Here is a 20,476-nt window from a genome sequence, read left to right as displayed (position 1 = left end):
TTCATAGTCTAATGCAAGTGCAATAATTCACTTGTTAGTTGCATAGGCCCAGGATACCCTGGTCTGATCCATAAATAACACTGATATATCTGATAGAATTACAGATTGAGAAAACTCAAAAGCCTACCTGGTGGTTTCTCACCCTGCCAGCACTTGACAGCTCTGTCTTTGTCAGCCTCAGGACACCATCAAGTCCATTTGGAGTAAGGCATGGTACATTGCAGTGGATTATTTAGGGCTCAGCCGCTGAGCTGTGGCGACTTCCTCGGTTTCAGAAAAAAATACAATAGCGGTAAGTGAGTGGGGGGATTTGACACTTTCAGGATGGCCAAGGCAATCACATTTTTTTAATCTCTCTCTCTTTAGTTTTTAAACCAATGGTAGGAAAATGTTTTTTTATGTTGTTTTTGGAAGAAGTGAACAATAGTAAATCTGGAACACTCCAAACAGCAAATCCCAAAATTCATAAGTACTTGATCAGGCTTCAGATTATTGCTGTTGAACTTAAGGCCATACTTTCACTCCAATCCCTTTCCCTTCCACCCCCCCCAAAAAAGGGATGGTCTTATACCAAAATAATAAGTTAGAGAGTGACAGAGTGGAACAGCGGGCTGGGAGTTAAAAAATAAATAATAAAAAAAAAATCCTTTGTAAGATATTCTCATCGTGATCTTTAATTAGGATTGGTGATCTCATTGAAACATTCTGGGCAGTTTTAAGTTTTCCAGGAGGTAACATATATAAACACAATCAGCATTAGAAATTGCCTCCAGATAAGAACTGCACAAATGTTTTGTTGATTTGTCACTGCAACCAGCTTGTTCTTAAAACTATTTGTAGAAGTGCCAGTTCATGCAGACTTGGTTCTGCAGCTAGGCTCTGGTTGATCATCCTGGTGATGCTGCAGTTAGAACAGATTTTACTTCTGCACTGTGTTGTCTCAATGATACTGCAGGGAGTTCAGATAATGTGTTTTCATACCTACTTGAAAACCACCCGTCTCCTGAATAATGTGGTACACTTTGAATTAATTTGACACAGTTTGAGTTACAGGTATTAAAATGCAAGGAAAATGCCTTGAACAGTTAAGAGGTGTCTTTCAGCTGAATACAAATTTAGGATTAGTCTCAGTCTCTGAAAGTCACCAGTATCAAACTTTAAATAAATAAATAAATAAATAATGCAGGCTAGCAGAAAGCAGCAGAGCACAGCAGTAAATCTGCAAAGCTATTAGTCCTCTAGACAGCTGTCACAAACACAGCAGAAGATACATCTACATATTTTCTAATGTAAGAAGTTCTACCTTTCATTCAGAGAAATGGCAGTGCTTTACAACTATTAATTAAAGCTCATGACACTGTTGGGAGTCAGTAAAATGTGAATGCTAGTTTTGCAGATGTGTAAATTAGCCCATTTATCACTTAATATTTGAATGTACTTGATCAAATTCGGGGGAAGCTGAGCTGGAACCGTTGTTTCTATTGATTTTCCTGTATTTTAAAGGATATGATGTCTCCAGAGACTTAGAGAAGGAGCATTCAATTTAAAAAATGAAATGACTTAGAAGAACAAAGACTGTTTAGTCTTTCACCTTTTCTCAACAAAATTTCAAATAAACATTCTCCCTTTACTGTGCCTAACACTTCAGAAAAAAAAAAAAAAAAAAAAAAAGACAAAAGTTTAGGAAGGAATTAAATAAGTTTCTGTTTCTCTGTTTCACTTGCCTACTGTTTCCAAGACTCTTTTTCCTGTAAAGATAATTAGACATAAGTATGACTAAATTACCAGCTGAATTTCTAGCCAATCCATTCCTAGAAGCAAGGAAGTAACACTAGTGTACAACACCATATGCCTATGATTTCCAAGGAGGAGGGAAAGGCAGACGAGAAGGAAGTAAATTCTTGATTTTTAGAGAATTTAGAAAATCTCAAGTCCATTTGCTCTGGATGACAAATTCTGCCATCAGCTAAAGTTTTCAAAAGACTAAACATGTTGAAAGAATGGACAAAGTATTTTGTGTTGTACAGCTTCAGTGTTGCACTCAGTAAAGGTTAATTTAAGATGTCTGTCCCCTGAAGTCAACAGACATTTCAATGAATGGCAAAAGAACTGGTGGTGTCTCTAGTATATGGCACTTTTAAAAATGTTAAGGAAGGCCTCATCTTGTAATTCACTGGGCAGGAAAGCAGCTGAAGCTAGGTGGTCCTAAGGCTTCCAGCTCTCTGCCCACTTACCATCTGTTCCAAAAATTCAGGACCCATTGCAGAATAATCATGCAACTGATCACAAAAAAATTATATGGTGCCTCCCCATTAAGTTTTATCCTACTTTGGTTGTAAAACCTTTGAGAAAGCATAGCAGATGCTGAGCAGGTAATTGAAATGGACAATGATAAGAGCTGGCAAAACTGTAGAAGTCATAATATGATTGCCAATAACTTTACAGCTGTAAAGCCTATAAAGCCAGACATAATCAGATTTTATGTGCCAGGCAGAAAGCTGAGTCCTGTACCACCTAAAGCAATGCTTACCTCAGTTCTCTTCAGCATTAGTCAGTCATGTTTTGGCTAGGTAAACTTATCCAACTTCCTTTGAAACATCTCATGTCCTGACAGCTGCTAGGAACAGGATATCTGACCTGATAGGTATGGCAAATCCTACTTTCCTGGAAAGGCTTCCTTTGAGCCTACTCTTTGATATTTCCTTTCCTATGGAAATGGGTAGAACTGTCAACCTCACTGGAAACTGCAATTAATCCAGGGTGAGGAACTCATTGCCATAACAAAGATACAGACAAGCTTGCTTTTTCTGCTCAGCACGTCTAATATTCAAACATCCTGGCCAAATTGTAGGTTCAGCTTTGAGCTTGAAGCCAAAAATGCTCCAAATCTGTGCTCTTGACTGTGATGCCTACTATGAGGTGCTGGACTGATACCTGACATGTATCTGGGACTTATTCACTGGAAAGATCCCCAAATGTTTTTCATGCTATATATAGGAATAACTTCATATACTACTGAAATGTGGCTGCATCTGAAGTGAAAGGGATGGCAGAGAACGTAAATGCTGCAGCAATTATGTGAAAAATAGATCAGTTAACTTTAAAGGCAGATGAGTTGCCATTTCTTGAGCCAAAATCAAATCATTTGAAGCCACTTATTTTACAGAAGATATCACAAAAATCTTCAGTGATACCCTATTGTCAGTTTTTTGGCTCCCTGTTACTGCTGGAACACAGTGATCCCGCGCAACAGCTCTTTGGATTTATTCTTTAATTAAAACACCATTTTTAAAAATATCATTGCAAACAGCAGGAGAACTTGGCATGATAATACCATTCCAAATACAAGAGATAAGGCAGCCCAGAAGGAAAGACAAATAATAAATTACCTGGTGACAGTACTAACAGGACATCCCTGTAGTTCTGGTGCTTCAGAGTCAGTAATGCATTCTTCCTCACAGTAGCCCTGTAAAGATAATCAGTTATCCATAGGAGGAATGAAAGCTTCAGGAAAGCTCACATCCTCTACACCTTCATGGTGTTCTTCAGGCTAAACCATGGTATCATAGCTTCATCAAAGCCTCCGAACAGAGGCAGTGGATTGCCCCCTCTCTCCCTAGGGATGCTACAGTGCAAAGCCTGAACAAGCCTCACCAGGGTTTGGGACCTCAGTAGCTCAGACCTTAAGCACTCACAGGGTCATGGAGTGTGACTGACAGGATGCAATTTGGCAGGTGCACTTCTGCAGGAATCAACTGTGTTCCAGGGCATCTTTCCAAATGCTGCTAGGCTATGCCCAAGCTTTAAGGTCCTGTTTATGACTGATCACAGAGCTGTAGCTCTCCTGTGGATCTCACCTAACACCACACACTCCATCTCACCCTGAGGCATCCAACCCTTTCCTATAGCTCTGCATAACTGCTGGCATGGGGAATGAAGCATCTCCAAAGCAGCAAAAGCTACTCTCATGATGGAAAAAAAAGGCAGTTGCACACCACAGCTTTACAGCATCAGTGGCTTTGAATTGCTATCGTTTACCTCTACCTGTATTTCAGAGGGACAAGATGGCTTACAGCTTCGGTAATCAGTTCTGCAGCTTTTCACCCTCAGGTTTTCTGCCATGTAGCTCAGGCTGGGGTGCGTGGGGGGGTTCCAAGCGAGGCCAGCTGGGGCCATTAATGCCCATGTGCCACCTGGGCATGACCAGGCCTATTACCATTCTCAAGGCCCTGGCAAGCACTTTGGTTTAATGTTTCCTAAATAAGTGTGTTTTTATCAAAAGTCTGAAAGCTTTTCACATAGATCAGTTTTGAATTGTGGTGTTGAAAAGGATATAAAGAAAATCTCTGTATGTGATAAAAATATACTACAATATTTAAGGCTTTTACTTTCAATGGAATTTTATGAAGGACAAAAAATATAAAATATTCATCCTTGTCTTTCTCAAGTAGCTGGGGGTTGAAAAAAGATAAATCTAGTGCTGTGTTGGATCAAAATGATGTGAGAAGAATCTCAGCTGAGACCACGAAGAGAGCAAGATCTTCCTTTCCTATCTCCCAAAAATGAGATGTTGACCCAGTGAATGCGTGAGAAAAAAAAAACAACAACTAGTCTTACCAGGAATGTAGAATTTGTTGCACTGGATCACTTAATTGACTTCTTCCGTGAGAAGAGTGTTTTGCAAATACATGGTGCTGCAAAGGATTTGAGAAAGCTTACTTGAAATGTCTTCTGTGAAATGAACGTCAGAGGTGGGCCGATACCTATTTTGGAACAGTATTAAAGAAATAAATCTGCTCCTAGCAACAAGATTTGTCTTCTGTAGATAAAGCTAATAGTTATATATGATGAATTTTCTTGCATTCAAAAAAAAAAAAAAAAAAAAAAATAATTCGTCATTTCTCTGAAGGACAAAATTAAATTCAACTGCTTTTGACTGAAGCAAAAAAAAACACAGTCTAAATCTTCCTGGCTTTTCCATTCTGCTTTTATTTTATTTAAAGCATTTCTCCTCTGATTTCTAGCAAACTGCTCTAAGAATGCAGGCAGTCCAGAAAAGTTAAATGTAGTTGAATTTGGTGAAGACGTGGGTCCTTCTATATTTGCATTTTTTTTCCAAAACCCAGCTTCTGGGATCCTTTGAGTATGCAAAAATCTGAACTTCCATTTAGAAGAAAGTAAACAGAAGCAAGTTTTTAATCCCTGTTCTTGCAGAGAAACACCTTGAAAATATAAATTATAAAATCTTATAAGCCAGAAGACAAACAAAAAGAACCTTACATCTATTTTCTTTAAAGTGTCGTGATATTTAAGACAATCATGTAAATTGAAAGGGAGGAGTGTTTGTTCCATGACATTTGAATACCTGGTTTGGAAATGCTGGGCTTTATAGCATTATTATTTCCTATATTATAGACAATCCTATTTTTTTTAATAGTAATTATATTTATAGTATCAAGGCATAAAATTGCAACTTTCAGCAGACTAGAATGCTTTCTTTTCCTGGGGTGATAAATCCCCCCAAATAATGGAAATATTGACAAAACTTTAATTATACTGTCTCAGTTAGACACCATGATTTTTAGTTTCTAATTAAATGCATATTTCTTTCAAAAATGGCTCTTATGTAACTTGTAAATCATTTTGGTGGCAGCTCAGTGGGAAATAAGGGGAATGTTGACCTTGGCAATCTTTGTCTTGGCAAGGAAAAAAAAAATTCCCGCTGAACTTAAAACTCTTAAAACTTAATCTCTTGTCCAAACAATATATATGTACTAGATAAAAGATTTCTTTAAAAGAAAAAGGAAAAAAAAAAAAAAAAAAAGGAAAAAAGCACCAAAGTTTGAAGCAAATTAACAGGTATTCTGCTGCCTCCCTGTGGAGACTAGGATGCCTTCATCTGGAATTTCTGAAACCAGAATCAAGTACATTTTTAGATCAATGCAATTTGCGAGAGTATTTCTAATTACCTGTTTGGTTGACAAATAGAAACATCACACTGCAGAAATACAGATGAAGGCTGAAGGATGTCAAAATACTTGCTAGTCAGCCCACAAGAGGAAGTGCTGTGGGGGTACAGACTGGTACAGGTGGCTGCACGGCCCATGAGCTCAGTATCTGTTGCTGCAGAGGGGTTAGGTCTACAGTCTGAGTGACTATGGCAGTGCTGTGGCATCCTGCCCTCCCCCTAACCTACATATCCCCACTACTCCAAAACTCAGCTTAAGAAGAAAAAAAAAAAGAAAGAAAGAAAAAAAAAAAAAAAAAAAAAAAAAGAAGTCTGCTACAGATGGAGGTTTGTGGAGCAGAATTCTTTTGTGGGGAGTGAAGTGTGATATTGCTATGGAATGACCGCAGCTGAGGAAGGGGAAGACGGGGTACCAGCAGCACTTCCTGGCTAGCACTAGAGGAGATATGAGCCACTGTTGACTCAGCAAGCAGTGCTTGCCAGAATAAGGTCATGTTGGCAGGTCCGCATTGGCCTCACTGTCCTTTAGCACTGGAAGGACTGATCAGATTTTTGTCATTCCTTGTCTCGTATGTCTACAGTCTGATTTTCTTCAGCAATTATCATTCCTGACACTGTGTGACCCAGATGCAACAGACTTCACTGGCATTTCTATTGGGGAAGAAAGTAGACGCAATGATCAGATTCCACCTCATCTGAACCACTTACGTGAGCCAAACTGTGCTCTGAAGATGTACTGCGCCTTACTTACAAATTGAATTACCCTCAGGAGGGATCTTCCTCTACTAATTGTAGAGGTAGCTCAGGAAAGCTTCTTGATTTATGTGCCTGGAATTATAGGGGATTAATAGCAACTTGATATGCAAGGAGCAGGGCAGCAGCCTTTTGACTCACAAAACGTATCCAGGAAAGCATACCACTTGACTAGTTTAGCTTTTATGTGAAGCCTTCTAGATTAGCTTTTATGTGAAGCCTAGCAGCACAGTCAGCCCACAGACTGCAGGTCCAATGGAGACCAATAAAATTTGATCGCTGTCAAGTGGACAGTCTGCTGCCCAGCTCCAGGTCAGAGACAGCAACGGACTGTGAGATCACTGCCTCATGCTCAAGTCTTCCAACAGATCTCAATGAAGCCACTAAAACTGGAGAAGACCCTAATGCATGTTTTACAGTTAATGAAACATTAATAGGTATTCCTACCAATACTTTCCCGTAGAAATTTTCTGCTGTATCTTCCTCATATGGCTTTAAATATATATGAGTGTATGCTTGGTCTACAGAGCAATAATCAGGGCATGACAACACCCAGTCTGGAAACTCTTTAACAAGTTCACCAGGCAGAATCAGGAAACCGCACCTCGAGTACTGTGTTCAGTTTTGGGCCCCTCGCTACAAGAAGGACATCGAGGTGCTTGAGCGGGTGCAGAGAAGGGCGACAAAGCTGGTGAGGGGCCTGGAGAACAAGTCCTACGAGGAGCGGCTGAGGGAGCTGGGCTTGTTCAGCCTGGAGAAGAGGAGGCTCAGGGGTGACCTTATCGCTCTTTTTAGGTACCTCAAGGGAGGCTGTAGCGAGGTGGGGGTTGGCCTGTTCTCCCACGTGCCTGGTGACAGGACGAGGGGGAATGGGCTTAAGTTGAGCCAGGGGAGTTTTAGGTTAGATGTTAGGAAGAACTTCTTCACTGAAAGGGTTGTGAGGCATTGGAACGGGCTGCCCAGGGAAGTGGTGGAGTCACCATCCCTGGAAGTCTTCAAAAGACGCTTAGATGTAGAGCTTAGGGATATGGTTTAGTGGAGGGCTGTTAGCGTTAGGTTGGAGGTTGGACTCGATGATCTTGAGGTCTCTTCCAACCTAGAAAATTCTGTGATTCTGTGATAACTGAGTGTGGAGCTGCACCCTTCCCTGCTACACAGAAGGAAAAGCAGCAAAGTGCAAGTTATTTAGAACTTAAAAGTCAACTAAGTTCTCTAGCAATTACCCAGGAAAGCTTATACTTCCATTGATGGATGACACAGATGAGTGGGAGACATGCTTTATCCTAGGTCATAACAGGAATTATAGGAAAGTAAAGATTCCATCAGGAAAAGAAAATTCTGAGTCTCAGTTCTCTACTGTAATGTAGAAGGTTGGGGTTTGAGAAGCTCAGGAAGACACTGGATCCTTTAGGATGGTGAAACCAGGACTTTTTGTAAATTAAGATTTCCTAGAGAACTGTTAGCTACATAATAGCAATGTGGCAGTTTTCTGCCATAACATCCTCATATGACTTTAAACATAACGGCATGCTCTGGTCTATAGATTAGAAACACAGAGCATGACATCACCCAGCTTGGAAACTGATTAAGGAGATATCAGAGCAATCCGCTTGCAGAAAGCTTCACCTTCAAATATTTAACAATCTATAGTTTTATTAGTGTTGCAGCAGACTGAAAAATTATTACCTCTAAAAATATACGATTGCCCTTCTGGAACAGAGGCATGAAGAGCCTCAGTCTCTGCTCTACTCTTTGTCATACCTCTGATGGTGCTGATGGGCAAACATTAAATTCCCATTTTGCTACTCCCTCTCCTTGATCTCTTCTTTATTCCTGTGAAGGTGGCACATGCCCACAGGGAGCTACTTTTTCTGTCTTGGATGACTACACGTCCAGAGCTGACCTGGACAGTCCTGGAACAGAGGTTTTACGCAGTGACCAAAGACTTTCTTCACAGCCTTATTTAGATCTCAATGACAAAAAGAGCACGTAGGACACCCGATTTACACTCTATGTGCTGATTATGTGAATTTCCTCATCCAGACCAGATGTCACTTGAGCAAGAGACAGCAGCCCCAGCAATGACTCCGTTTTTCACTTCATGTAACTATGGAAGATGGTTGGCAGAATTATTTTTTTCTTTCTGCCAAGTTTCTCACTTTTATTTTTGCTTCTGTTGAAATAACATTTCAGTTTGCAGATTTTTACTAAAAAAGTGAAACAACTTCCACAAAACAGCAGACACTTCAGGGGAGGATAAAGTTACTCGAAAACCTAAGAAAAAAACACTCCTACTATTCCTATGAGTACTTTTAAAAGCAAACATTTTTAATGTTGTTTGCTATCTTACATCTGTCTCACAGAAGGGAAATATTTGGGGAAAAAATTGCACTTTTGGAGGGGATTTATTCCGGTTCTGTGCTCTCTAAACCCCTTCTTCTCAAAGAAAATGGCAAATAACTTGAAATAGACTGTGTAGGAAGAAATGTTCTGTCACTGTTTTTCTTCTCCCATGGAAGAAGAAACAAAGTAAGTAAAGAGTAAAAAGACCTTTAGCTTCTTCTCACTCATTCTCCTTCAAAAAACAAACAAACAAAAAAAACTAGATGGAGTTGGAACATAACCTTCCTCTCGCATTTCAAGTAAAACAAGGAAGGCAAACCCCTTTTCTGAGAGAAATAAGCTATAAGAAAAAATAGATTCTGATGCTTTCAATTGCTATGTACTTTTTCACCTGTGCATCAGGAAAAAGAATGAGAAAGTTTTAAAAAGCTGGAATTCTGCCCCCTTTGCCAAATAAAAGAACATGACTATTTTAATAAGTCAAAGGCTACATTTTTGTTTTCCAAAGCCTTACAAATGCAGTCTCAAAAGCTAAAAATAAAAATCCATAACACAATTTTAGATATTTTGGAAAAAAAAAAGTAGCTCCCTGTGAGAATGTGCCACCTGCACTGGCATAAAAAAAGAGATCAAGGAGAGGGAGAAAAATAACTTTTTAAATGTTTAACTGGTGAAGCTGCATTAGTGATTAACGAATGACGTAGAAGAAAATGCCATCTAATGACTGATCTATAGATCAAGTGAGCAATTTATCTGTGTATTTAGTTGTTTACTTACATATCACACACCTCAGTATCACCTGGCTGCAGGTGTTTCTTCAGCTTGTGGCTGTCAGCCCAGACTGTGGTTAGCGTTTTCACACAAATATTAAAAATAACACGCATAAGGGTTGAGACCTCCAAGGCCCAGAGGGGTGGCGATGAGCTAGCGTCCCTGCGCGTGCTGTGGTCTTCTGCAGAAATACCCAAGTGTAGGTCTGAGGCTTCTGAGGGCGAGGAGCTGGGTAGAAGCACCTAACCCTCCTCTCAGCTCGCCGCGAGGGGGCGCCGCCGCCCGCGGCCGTGCCGCCGCCACTCGTTTCGACCCGGCGGCCCCTGTAGCCTCGCGGCTCGGCGTTTCCTACCGCAAAGCCCCGCTGCGAGGAGGCGGTCAGCTCCGCGCCAATGGGGAAGGACTAGCTGAGGGGGAAGGCGCATCGCCGAGCTCGGCCGCCTCCGCGGAGGTAGCCACCGGGGCCGGCAGCTGCCCACCGGACGCCCAGCGCCTCGGACGTCGAAGAAATAGCGGCTGCGGCCGCCCGGGGCCAGAGGGCCGTAGGGAGGCTGCGACACCGGGCAGGGACCCGACTTTCTGTGGGCCTCCTCCTCCTCCTCGAAGCGGACGCCGCGCAGTCACAGAGCTTCCGACCCCACAAACCGCCCTTGGGGGGGGGGGGAGGGGGCACAACTGAACGTATATTTTCTGGGTCTCCCAGGCAATGCTACTTCAATGCCCCTCTCCTAACTAAACATCCTGAGAGCCTCTTTTCAAAAATAAATAAAATAAATAAACAAATAAATAATTTACAGATTCTTCTTACTTTTGCTTTAATCCGGGGTATTAAAGAGAATGCATAATACAAACTTCATGAATTCTCACCATGGTGCAGGAGATGAAATTATGTTTTACTTCAAAAAATAATCAAGACCAGCTCTATCTGAGTTCTGATTGAAACAGCTTATGTTTTAATGAAAAAAATGACATTCCAACATCAGCCTGTGGAGATTTCTGTGAATACTGACTTGTTTTGAAATAACACAAGTATAATGCATAGAAAAATGGAAAGGCTTACAAAAGAAGCCTGTGAAGCAGACCCTTGAGTTTTTCCCAAAGTGAAAAAGATCATTCATTAAGTATTGGTTTAAATAAAATTAAATTGAATTTAAATGAACAATATGGGATTTTTTTTTTTAATGTAGGCCTTAAATGGCAAATTTATGGCCATTTCTATTGGTTTTGCTATATATGTGATAGTGTGCAAATTTTTTAGTTCCACCAAATATTCCTTTATTTCTTAACTCTTCCAAAGTCCCCTTCTCTCTAGCTGAATAAGAATGCATCAATTTTGAAAATGGTTGTTCTGAAGAGTGGTTAAGTATGGGCATGTGCTTTCTCTGTTTTAACTGTATACACTTCCATCTATAGGTTTACACATTTGCATATATAGATGTGTTCAGAGCAGTTTAGAGCACAAGGAGTTCAGCTGAGGCCGGTGCATAAAAAAGTCACGGATGGCTCCCACTTCAACTCTCTGCTGCATTAACTCTGCTACTTCTATCGCAGCATAGCAAAGCATGCCTGTGCTCCAATTTGCTTCAATAAATGCTACTTTTAATGACTTCAACCCACTCTGCAAAGAGTAATTGCTAAATTCTGTATAAAACTGCTTGGAATTTTGTTCCAAACCTTTCCTGAAACCAAAAATTGTGTTTCAAAGAAAAAACTGTTGGCAGAAAAATCCTGCAAAACATCAATTTTTCAGCAGAATCCTGAAGAATTATCCAAGAGCTTAAAATCAGTAAATTGAATGAGTTTATCTTCCCTTATGCCTCTTAAATAAGCATATACCTAAAACAACAACAAACCAAAAAATAAAATAAAAAATGAGAGCTGCCTGAAGGGAGACACTGAAGAATCAAGCCTGTTTTTTGACTTGCCTTTGATTTTTGAACCTTTCAGAATTTATATATCCAAACTATTCTCCGCAATCACAAAAGCTGAAAACTAGCCTTTTCTGAAGGGCTAATATATATGTATATATACACATATGTATGATTCCAGGAACTAAGGTTGCAAAGAAAATGCTACATAATGCAGTGGAATGCAAGAGGTGGCTGCCCTTGTGAAGGGATGTTCAGATGATGGGGAATGGCAGCAAAAGCTGTGGCATTAATGTGTCTCAGTACCCATGGCTGAAGAGACTGAAAACAAGGAAGAGAGGATGGTTGGGGGCTGGTGTTCCCCCTTGTTGCTGGTGACCTCTGTCAGAAGCTGGCACACATCTCCACCACCTATGGAGACAGTCCCCTTGCAGGGTACCCTGGCTGGCAGCCAGACAAAGCCCCTGTGGAGTTGTGATGGGGAGCTCGGACCATCTCCAGCTATTCCCCACAGAGCACTGTAGAGAAAGAGGTGGCCCTAATGCCTTTTGTTTCTTGGCTGCTGTTCCCTAACGTGCCCACAAACTTTTGAGGTATTTAAAAGCACCACTGTTTTCAAGTGGGGCTGGGGACCTCTGTTTGGAAGAAATTAATACATTATTTAATTTGGAAAGCATACTAAATTCCTTTTTTAGTTCATTACACTTCACTCCCCAGTGAATGCAGTTATGTCATTACAAGTAAGATTACTTTGATATTTACCTGAGCTCAAAGAATGCCATTTCTCCATCTTACTGAAGATGACAAGTAATAATTAGAAGGGGGAACGCTGTCTGAGGAATAAAGGATAATAACAAAGGCAGCATTGCATCTGTTGTTAAAATACTGAAATAAAATAAGACTAGGCTTGTACCATCCCATTTTCTTTTACAAATGATAAGGATTTAAGACTGATTAAGCTCATTTGGCATTATCACTGTCTTCTTTAAATGAACATTCCTGCCAGGTCAGGGTTGGGAGATGAAAGGAATATGTATATTTTTAAAATTCTGTCACAACAAAGTTAAAAGAGCAAAGGCATCCATGTGTGCACCATCTACTGAATCATGTATTACACTCATCCACTACCTCTACTGAAATCTGTGGACAGAAAGACCACAGATGAAATTGTGGGTTTGTGATGAAATTATGGGCTGGTGGGAGAGTAATGTCAGGTGAAGACAGAATGTTCTGAGAGAGTAAAGAATGGGGGATGCAGCAGACCAGAACCAAAAACTGACTTTATGTTCCAGGTAAGAATTAAACAGCAATAATCCTCTGTAACCCTGTTCGCTTCTCATCGTTTGTCCTATTTTATCACAAACTCTGGATGCAGTGACTGCTTTTCCCTCCGAGTACACAGAGTGCCTGGGATTGTGGCATTTTAATACCAGCCTAGGCTTCTGTAATGCAAATAATAAATGAAAAGCTTATTGTGCCTTCACACTAAAGACAGTGCCTCAAACACAATCATGATAAATGCAAAACAATCTTTCTCATTTTATCCAGGTCTCTTTTTGTTCTGCCAAAGCCACAAACAAAGCAGGGAAAAGAAAAAAAAAAAAAGGTAAAAATAGCACATTTAGTTTTTCATTCCTGGTAGGGCTTTGATGACAACCACACACAGTGGATTATATATACCTCACTTCCCAGTAATAACATAAACCATTTATTCCTTTCCAACAGATTATACATTCCGAAAATGTTTCATGTATATTTAATATACTGATTATTTCATTTATCCTGTTATTAAAGGCAAATTAAATACACCTAAGAATCCTTTCAATTTCTATAATCTCTTTCATCTGAAGGTCCCAAAGCATATACAGTTGTTAATTTGCCATGAAAAACACCCTGCCATGAAGCTGTGAGAATAAATGATTTTGGTAGTTGAATCTAATATACTTTTTGGTTTCAGTATGACCCACAATCACTTTTGCCTTTAGGGAAAGGGAAAACATTCATTTTCAAGCTAAAAGAAATGTTCTGTTTGACCTAAAATGTTTTATTTCCTAGCATGTGAAAAATTAAAATTTGGAAAGAAGTGGCCAGATGCATAACAGAAGTTGTTAAAATGACATGGAGGCTGTTGTTTGTCCTGGCCTAGGTTGGTGGCTACAACAGTTTTGGAGAAAAAAAAAGAAAAATAAGGCCCATCTTATACTCCCCTTTTTATGTAAGAAAAGGCTTTTTTCTCTACTTAGGGCTTTTCCTGAAAAGTGGACAATGCATTAACTTCCTAAGAGGCAGGCATCAGAGGTGTGAACTCCATACTTCAGGTACAAGACAAAGTGTAGGGACACATCCAAACATTACATAGAAGTCCTTTGTGTTCCAACCCAAAGCATGTACTGAATTTCTCTTCTATTTAGTCATACTTTTGCCTGTTTCAATAGTTAGTTCCCCATCTTTTTCCTCCTCCTCTTAGAAAATGATTTTGTGGGGGGAAAAAAGGTTCACTCAGTTTTCTTCATGCAATTTTTTTTTTTTTTTTTTTTTTTGGTAGAAGTAAATCAAGGTATAAAACAACTGCTCTACTCACAAGTCACTAAACTCAGTATAAGTTTTAACATTAATGTCAGTGAAAGCTGGATGGCAGCCAGAACCACTTAGTGGCAGATCAAAGACTGGAGCCCAGGAGTCCCCACTTGTGGCCCTCTGCTGTGACCTTGCTACAGTACAGATGCCTCTGCACAACCACAAAATTAGCAGATTTAGACTTTGTTATACTTTCAGTTGGATAGTGATAAGTACTACGCACATTGTAGATGTTTATGTGATTTAACATTGTGGGAAGTAATGAAACAAAATTAAGGACAGTAATTAGGAAAAATGTAAACAAATTAAGGAAGCTGGAAATTATTGCCTAATATACATGCAGAATGTATTATGGGTTTTGTATACAAAGCCCCCAACTTTGTAAAATCTTCTGACTAAGCATCCCTTCAGTGGATTTAATTTTAGTATGTATGCAGCAAGTTTAATGACATTTTCTCTCAGACATGACTGCTATGACTTGGGCTTCTTGAGGATTCATTTATCTTCAAATTCTTGTTGCTCCAGGTCCATGGCCAAGACCCCAAAATTAATTGGGGCATAATGCAAATACTGAGGAAGAATCAGACCCCGCCCCATAGAATTTACATGGACGCTGTAGCTCCATCTTTTAACCCTAAATTTTAAATGCTCAACTCTCTTGTGCGTATTTACACACAGTTCTGTAATTCATTACAGTAAAATCCAAGCATCATGAAGGTTACAATATGTGCACAGATCTCATATTTTACACTGTGCTCCATTACTAGTCATACTTCCTTAGTGCAGCTATAGTTCAAAGCCCTAAAACAATTAGATACTGGAAACACGTTTTTACACAGCTGTCATTTCATCCAATTTAGAAGATCCATTCAAATCTCTTTACCTGCTACAGCTTTGGAAAGTTGAAGTTCATTGAGTTCTTGCCTTTGAAAGATTTGCATCTGTGAAACATGGAGGAGATTCTTCCAACTACCAGACCTGTTTCAGCAGCTACCAGTTGTATTGCTCTGCACCTTTTTTGCTTTGTGGTTTGAATAATGTTCAAACTTCTATGTCTCAAGTGAATCTCTTTTTTGCTTGTTTGTTTAGTTTTGCTTTTATAAAGTACCCAACGTAATTGCCAAATTGATTCAAACTGTGTGAACCCTGAGGACCTTAATAAAGTGCCCAGGTTGTGTGTTTAGACATTATTAAAGCACCCTTATTTGCAAATTGGTCTGCCTGTGTATCAAGGATGTTGCATTGAATGCTTGCTTGCCACTGTACAAAATGCAGACCAAGATGTGGCCTCTGCCAGAGTCACATATAATAACAAATCACATACTCTGGCAGAGTCACATACAGTATCACATACAATAACAAATTTTATTTCAACAAAAACATTAAAACTGAGAGAAGTATCAAGCGTCTCCCTCTATATGCATAGACACAGAACTATTTTCACAAATCCTTTATACCAAGCTATGAAATCCTCACATCCAGTAGCACTTCTTGAGGGTAGTTCACATACATGATTTAGCATGTTCAAAGGATACATACACTATTTTCTTTGTAGAAAACTTATTTTGACAGGTGATGGTCTGAACAACAGGAAACAGGTGCCACCTATAACCTTATACCTAAGTAAATTTAATCAAGGGGATCCCTATAGAAGAAAGTACAATGCCTTAAAGTGAAGTGAAGCAACAGTACCAGTAATTACAGGATAACTGTGAGAGAAAATAACCAACAAAGTCTGCTGTTATATGAGCTTGAGATTAATACAGTGCCTACGAACACTGGAAGATTCTTTCTAGGCTTTTTACTTGTGCAGTTATGTTCTCAGTATGCACATACAAATGTCCCTCAGAAAATACCTCTACAAGCCACTAGCAGGTTTTACCTAAGTTGTCTAGACAGCAAGGGTTGCAAACTGAAGAGCAGAACTCTAGTGAGTTCTAGTGGCCAGAAACCCTACTATTGCCACTGCTGAGGAAGAGTGTCATATAGATTAAGATCTTTTTAGACATGAAGTATCCATGTGAGAGAATGACTATACAAATATCTCAACCATGAAAAAAGTTTGTGTCAAAGATTGTTCTTCCTTAGACACCAGGCAATGAATAATGAGATGTACATCTTCATAAAGCACCACAGCACTTCAGTTTTGATATTTAAGGAGCAATATTTTTGGACATTTAGTATTACAAATGGCAAAGTTCAGAAGAAAGGAGAGGATACTGGAATGGAACTGAGGAGGGACATGAGAATAAAAGTGAGGCTGCAGGGCACAACATCCAGCACAATGTTCTAGGCACATGGGTTTGCTTAAAGAAAGGGTAGCAGGGAATATAGATGGTCCCTACTATTTTGTAAAAGTAGTGTGTCTGCTGGGTTCAAACTGACATACATCAGTAGACAGAAGTACCAAGTGTCTGAAAATTAACAGCAGTGAGTTTCTGCTTCATGTGGAATGAGGTAAAAAGCTAATGCAGTGATTTAAATCTGGAAGGGAAAAAGATGCTGGACTGTGACACTAGCATGCAAGAATTGTGGCTTTGTATGGCTTAACTTGCATAAGTGAGGTGACTTTATAGCTGTTGAAGGAGGACCTACTGTAATAACTATGACAAGAAATACAGTATTGCAAGGACCACTACTTGAGCAAGAGAAGGAAATTTGACACAATACTTGGTAGCATGGGAAGCGAAAGGATGAGGGACCAGACAATGGTTCTTAAGTTGTAAACCCCTTGGACTAGTTTGGATCCTGCTTCTGCATATGATATCTTTCATATGACTGGCAAAAGCAGCTATATCACCTCTCCTTGGAGGGGATAAAGTCAGACATATGGCTTTCCTTTCAGAAACAGGAAGGCACTTAACTTGAGGATCCATTAATCGTCTATAAACACTACCAAGCCCACCTTTGCTAGCAGGGAAAGTGCTGCTATGAAATTTTAGTTGCATGGGATGATCACTTTGCTAAAATGTATGTATTGGATATCGATCAACAGCCATTTAAAAAGTAGAAATGACAAAGATATTTAAAAACATAGCAAATTAAAAAGATGAAAGCAGGAATTATCTGCTCTGAGAATAGAGAATTTTGTTGAGAAAAATGAAAAAGCAAAAGATGAAGAAGGTGAAGAGCATGTATTTAAGTCAGATATTCAGGGCAAGATTTCAAATAGGCAACTGCTGATCTCAAATTGATTGCAAGAGATTGTCAGGGAACGTATGCAAAGGAATACAGTCACAATCACAGTTGTATGTATAGGGAACAGATATGTAGTAAAAGTATAAAAGGGATAGGGAAAACACTGAAATGACAGGGAGCCACCAAGTGGAAAAGAGGACATGAAAGGAAGAGCCACTCACAGTAGTACCACCTCAGTCAGGTACAAAACTCTTGGAGAGCTGGAGTCTTAGGAGATTGCAATAAGATGAGGAATTGACACAAACCAGCCCAATTTCCACTCAGACCTGAGTGCCAGTAGCAAGTGGTCTGTGTGCAGTGATGGAGAGGGATGTCCTATGGCACAAGTTATACCAGTGACAAAAAAAAAAAAAAAAAGAAAAAAAAAAAAAAAAGGCAACCAAGTCAGAAGGAGCTGGCTGGATAACTGAGACCCCTGGGAGCACACAGCAGATTTAAAATAGCCAGGATTAAGGATGAAGGAAATGCAAAAGGTTGAGAGTTCATTTGATCTATCTATACCAGGGGAAAACAAAACAAACAAAAAAAAGGCAGAGAAAAAAAAATAACAGAGGCAGAGAAAGAAGAGAAATTACCCCAGCAAATCAAGAAAAGCAATTAGTGGGAAAAAAAAAAAAAAGGAAATTAAAAAGGTAGAGCTAGAAATATTAAAGTAATGCATGAAGCAGAAGGGGGACAGACATTTCAGGGTCTTACTCTGAGAGAACTTTTTTTTTAGGAAAGATGAAGGAATATCTGGTGCGAGAGCAGTTTAAGCAGAATAATGAGCCAACCAAAGTTTTCACTTCAACACCATAGGTAGAATTATCCCCCTCTTTGTTGAAGCAATTCTCTTGAGAAACACTAGGTCAGGTGTGAGAAAAGCGCAGCTCTGAAAATGGATGTGTAGTATTTTCTCTTAGAAAACAGTTTTCAAAAGTGCAAAAGTGAGTGTAGTTAGCATTCTCCCTTGTTATACTATATAAATAAGGTTAGCTTACCTGCCTACACATAGTACATTTAACATGTTGAAGACAAATTGACGCAGTAAATTCACTTGTCATAGAAAATGGTGAGAACAACATGTTGATGACATTGGAACAGTAAGAGGTTGTATTCTAAATGTTCCAACGTCTTTGACACATTATTTCTGAGGTTCTAACATCACTGGCATAAGATTTCTTTTTTCTAAGATAATAGTATCATCTTTCACACTTTTTTTTGGCACTGAACAATACTGTTCCTACTGTGGACTTGCCTCTGTTTGTCCCAGTCCCTTACATTTATGGTATGGATCCACTTCTCATTGTGCCAGTAATCCTGCCCCGATTTTGGTTCACAAATGACAAGACTGGATCCATGTGATGAACAGAGGATAAAAATTATTTTCTAAGACATCATAACTATTCTGGCAATTAACACATGTTATGACCCCTCTTACCTGCTGAGTCACCACTCTGGGCATTGCAGATTGTTCCAGTTAGGAGCAGAAACTGTTTGGTGGAGTCAGCTGTTTTCCTGATGTCATCCCATTTGCTTGAACAAAAAAGGACTCAAATAGGAAGAGACTGTCCCAGTTCACAACTCAGTCGTATGGCACAGTATTCAGCTGAAAAATGCTCCTTTAGCTTTTTGTAAGAACCAGAGTCCCAGTGCTTGTTCATTTTACACTTAAGCTTTCTCTTCTATATTTTTCACACACACATACAGCACTCCTTTAAAAGAGATTCCCACTGAAGACTGTGGCTGCAGATTGTGAATTCCTGAGCAGCTTTTTATATCTTTGGCTCTGGACATTGAATTTTGAAGTTCCATCACCTGTTGCAATTTCACGAGGAAGCTTTACAGCTTCTTACAACTTACTAAAGTAAGAGACAGTAATTAGGATAATAATCAAGGCGGTACATAACCACATCTCACTAACTTATTTACTCATCACTGCAGTTTAGGATAGCGTGACACCTTCAAGCTACCTCCAAAAGGAAATAAGAGAGTCTTCATAGAAGAAAGATAAATTATATAATTAAGAGACTATCCTGTCTTTCTATTCCGATGTTCCCATGTGCTACTCCAAACCAATTACACCTCATTGCATCTCTTTTGGGAGCTTATGCAGTTTTTTTCAGGCTCCTTGGAGGCATCTCTTACAATGGGCCCCTGAACAGCATTTGTTGTGTGGGTAGAAGTTGCTAGCTGACACACCCCATGCATTGTATCCTACTGGATACAAGCAGCTTTTGCAATTTTGAGGCTGACAAGTATTCTCTCCATTTTCTGTTGGTAGGAAGGGAAGGAGATAATCTTAACCCTGGAAATACCCTCAGTTGGGCACAACAGACTGACCCCCAAATTACCTTCAATTACATTGTTTGTATTCACATCAATTTTACATACAGACCTACCCAAGGTTTATTCAGTTTAAGTTTTCCAATAGATCTGGTCCAAATGCAGGATTTGTGGTTCAGTAGAAGTTTAAATGGACTTTTAGGATTTGTTTTCAGTCCAAATCAAATTTAAGAGAGATATTTTCAGGAATTCTTCTGAACCCCAAATGGTTTGGTTCCCCAAACCATTCAGCTGCTCAGTGATTACCACAGCTAAAACAAGCATTGACTTCACAAAGCATCAATAGAGACTCAAACTCCCAGTTCCAAGTAGTTCCATCTGTGATTTACTCTGTAGGGAGGACACAATAGTCTACAATTTTGCCAGAAACTCAGGAACTACCTTAGATCCAGTGAAACTGAACAGCACTTGAGAGGTATCTAACAAATGATCTCTGTTTCGGCAGTACTGTTGCTACTGAAAAAGTCTGATCTATGGCCCACCTGGCAGTCCCCATCTCTCCAGTTGGGGGATTCCATCCTAGTTCATGTGCCTAAGCTTCGATTGAATCTCTGAATGAAAATGGTTATGTAGAAGAGCTGGTGTAATCCAGGCCTTGTCCCAGCACAACCCCCAGTCTGGGGAAGTACTACTCCTGGCTCACATAGTAGGAGCATTACTATTACTTAGTCCC

General features: G+C 39.6%; 1 long non-coding RNA gene across 1 annotated transcript; it reads right to left on the bottom strand.

Annotated features, from left to right (window-relative positions):
• Nucleotides 1-133: 133 nt before the first annotated feature.
• On the bottom strand, nucleotides 134-18,955 carry LOC116499733. Its single transcript, XR_004254248.1, has 3 exons — nucleotides 18,899-18,955; nucleotides 3,390-3,466; nucleotides 134-264 (listed from the first exon to the last, which is right to left on the bottom strand). It is a non-coding gene; the product is annotated as an uncharacterized LOC116499733 (long non-coding RNA).
• Nucleotides 18,956-20,476: the final 1,521 nt, after the last annotated feature.

The sequence above is a fragment of the Aythya fuligula genome, chromosome 1 (genome assembly GCF_009819795.1).
Source record: "Aythya fuligula isolate bAytFul2 chromosome 1, bAytFul2.pri, whole genome shotgun sequence".
Classification (NCBI taxonomy): Eukaryota; Metazoa; Chordata; class Aves; order Anseriformes; family Anatidae; genus Aythya; species Aythya fuligula.
Note: the sequence above shows the minus strand (reverse complement) of the source record. Positions and strands in the feature narration are given on the sequence as shown.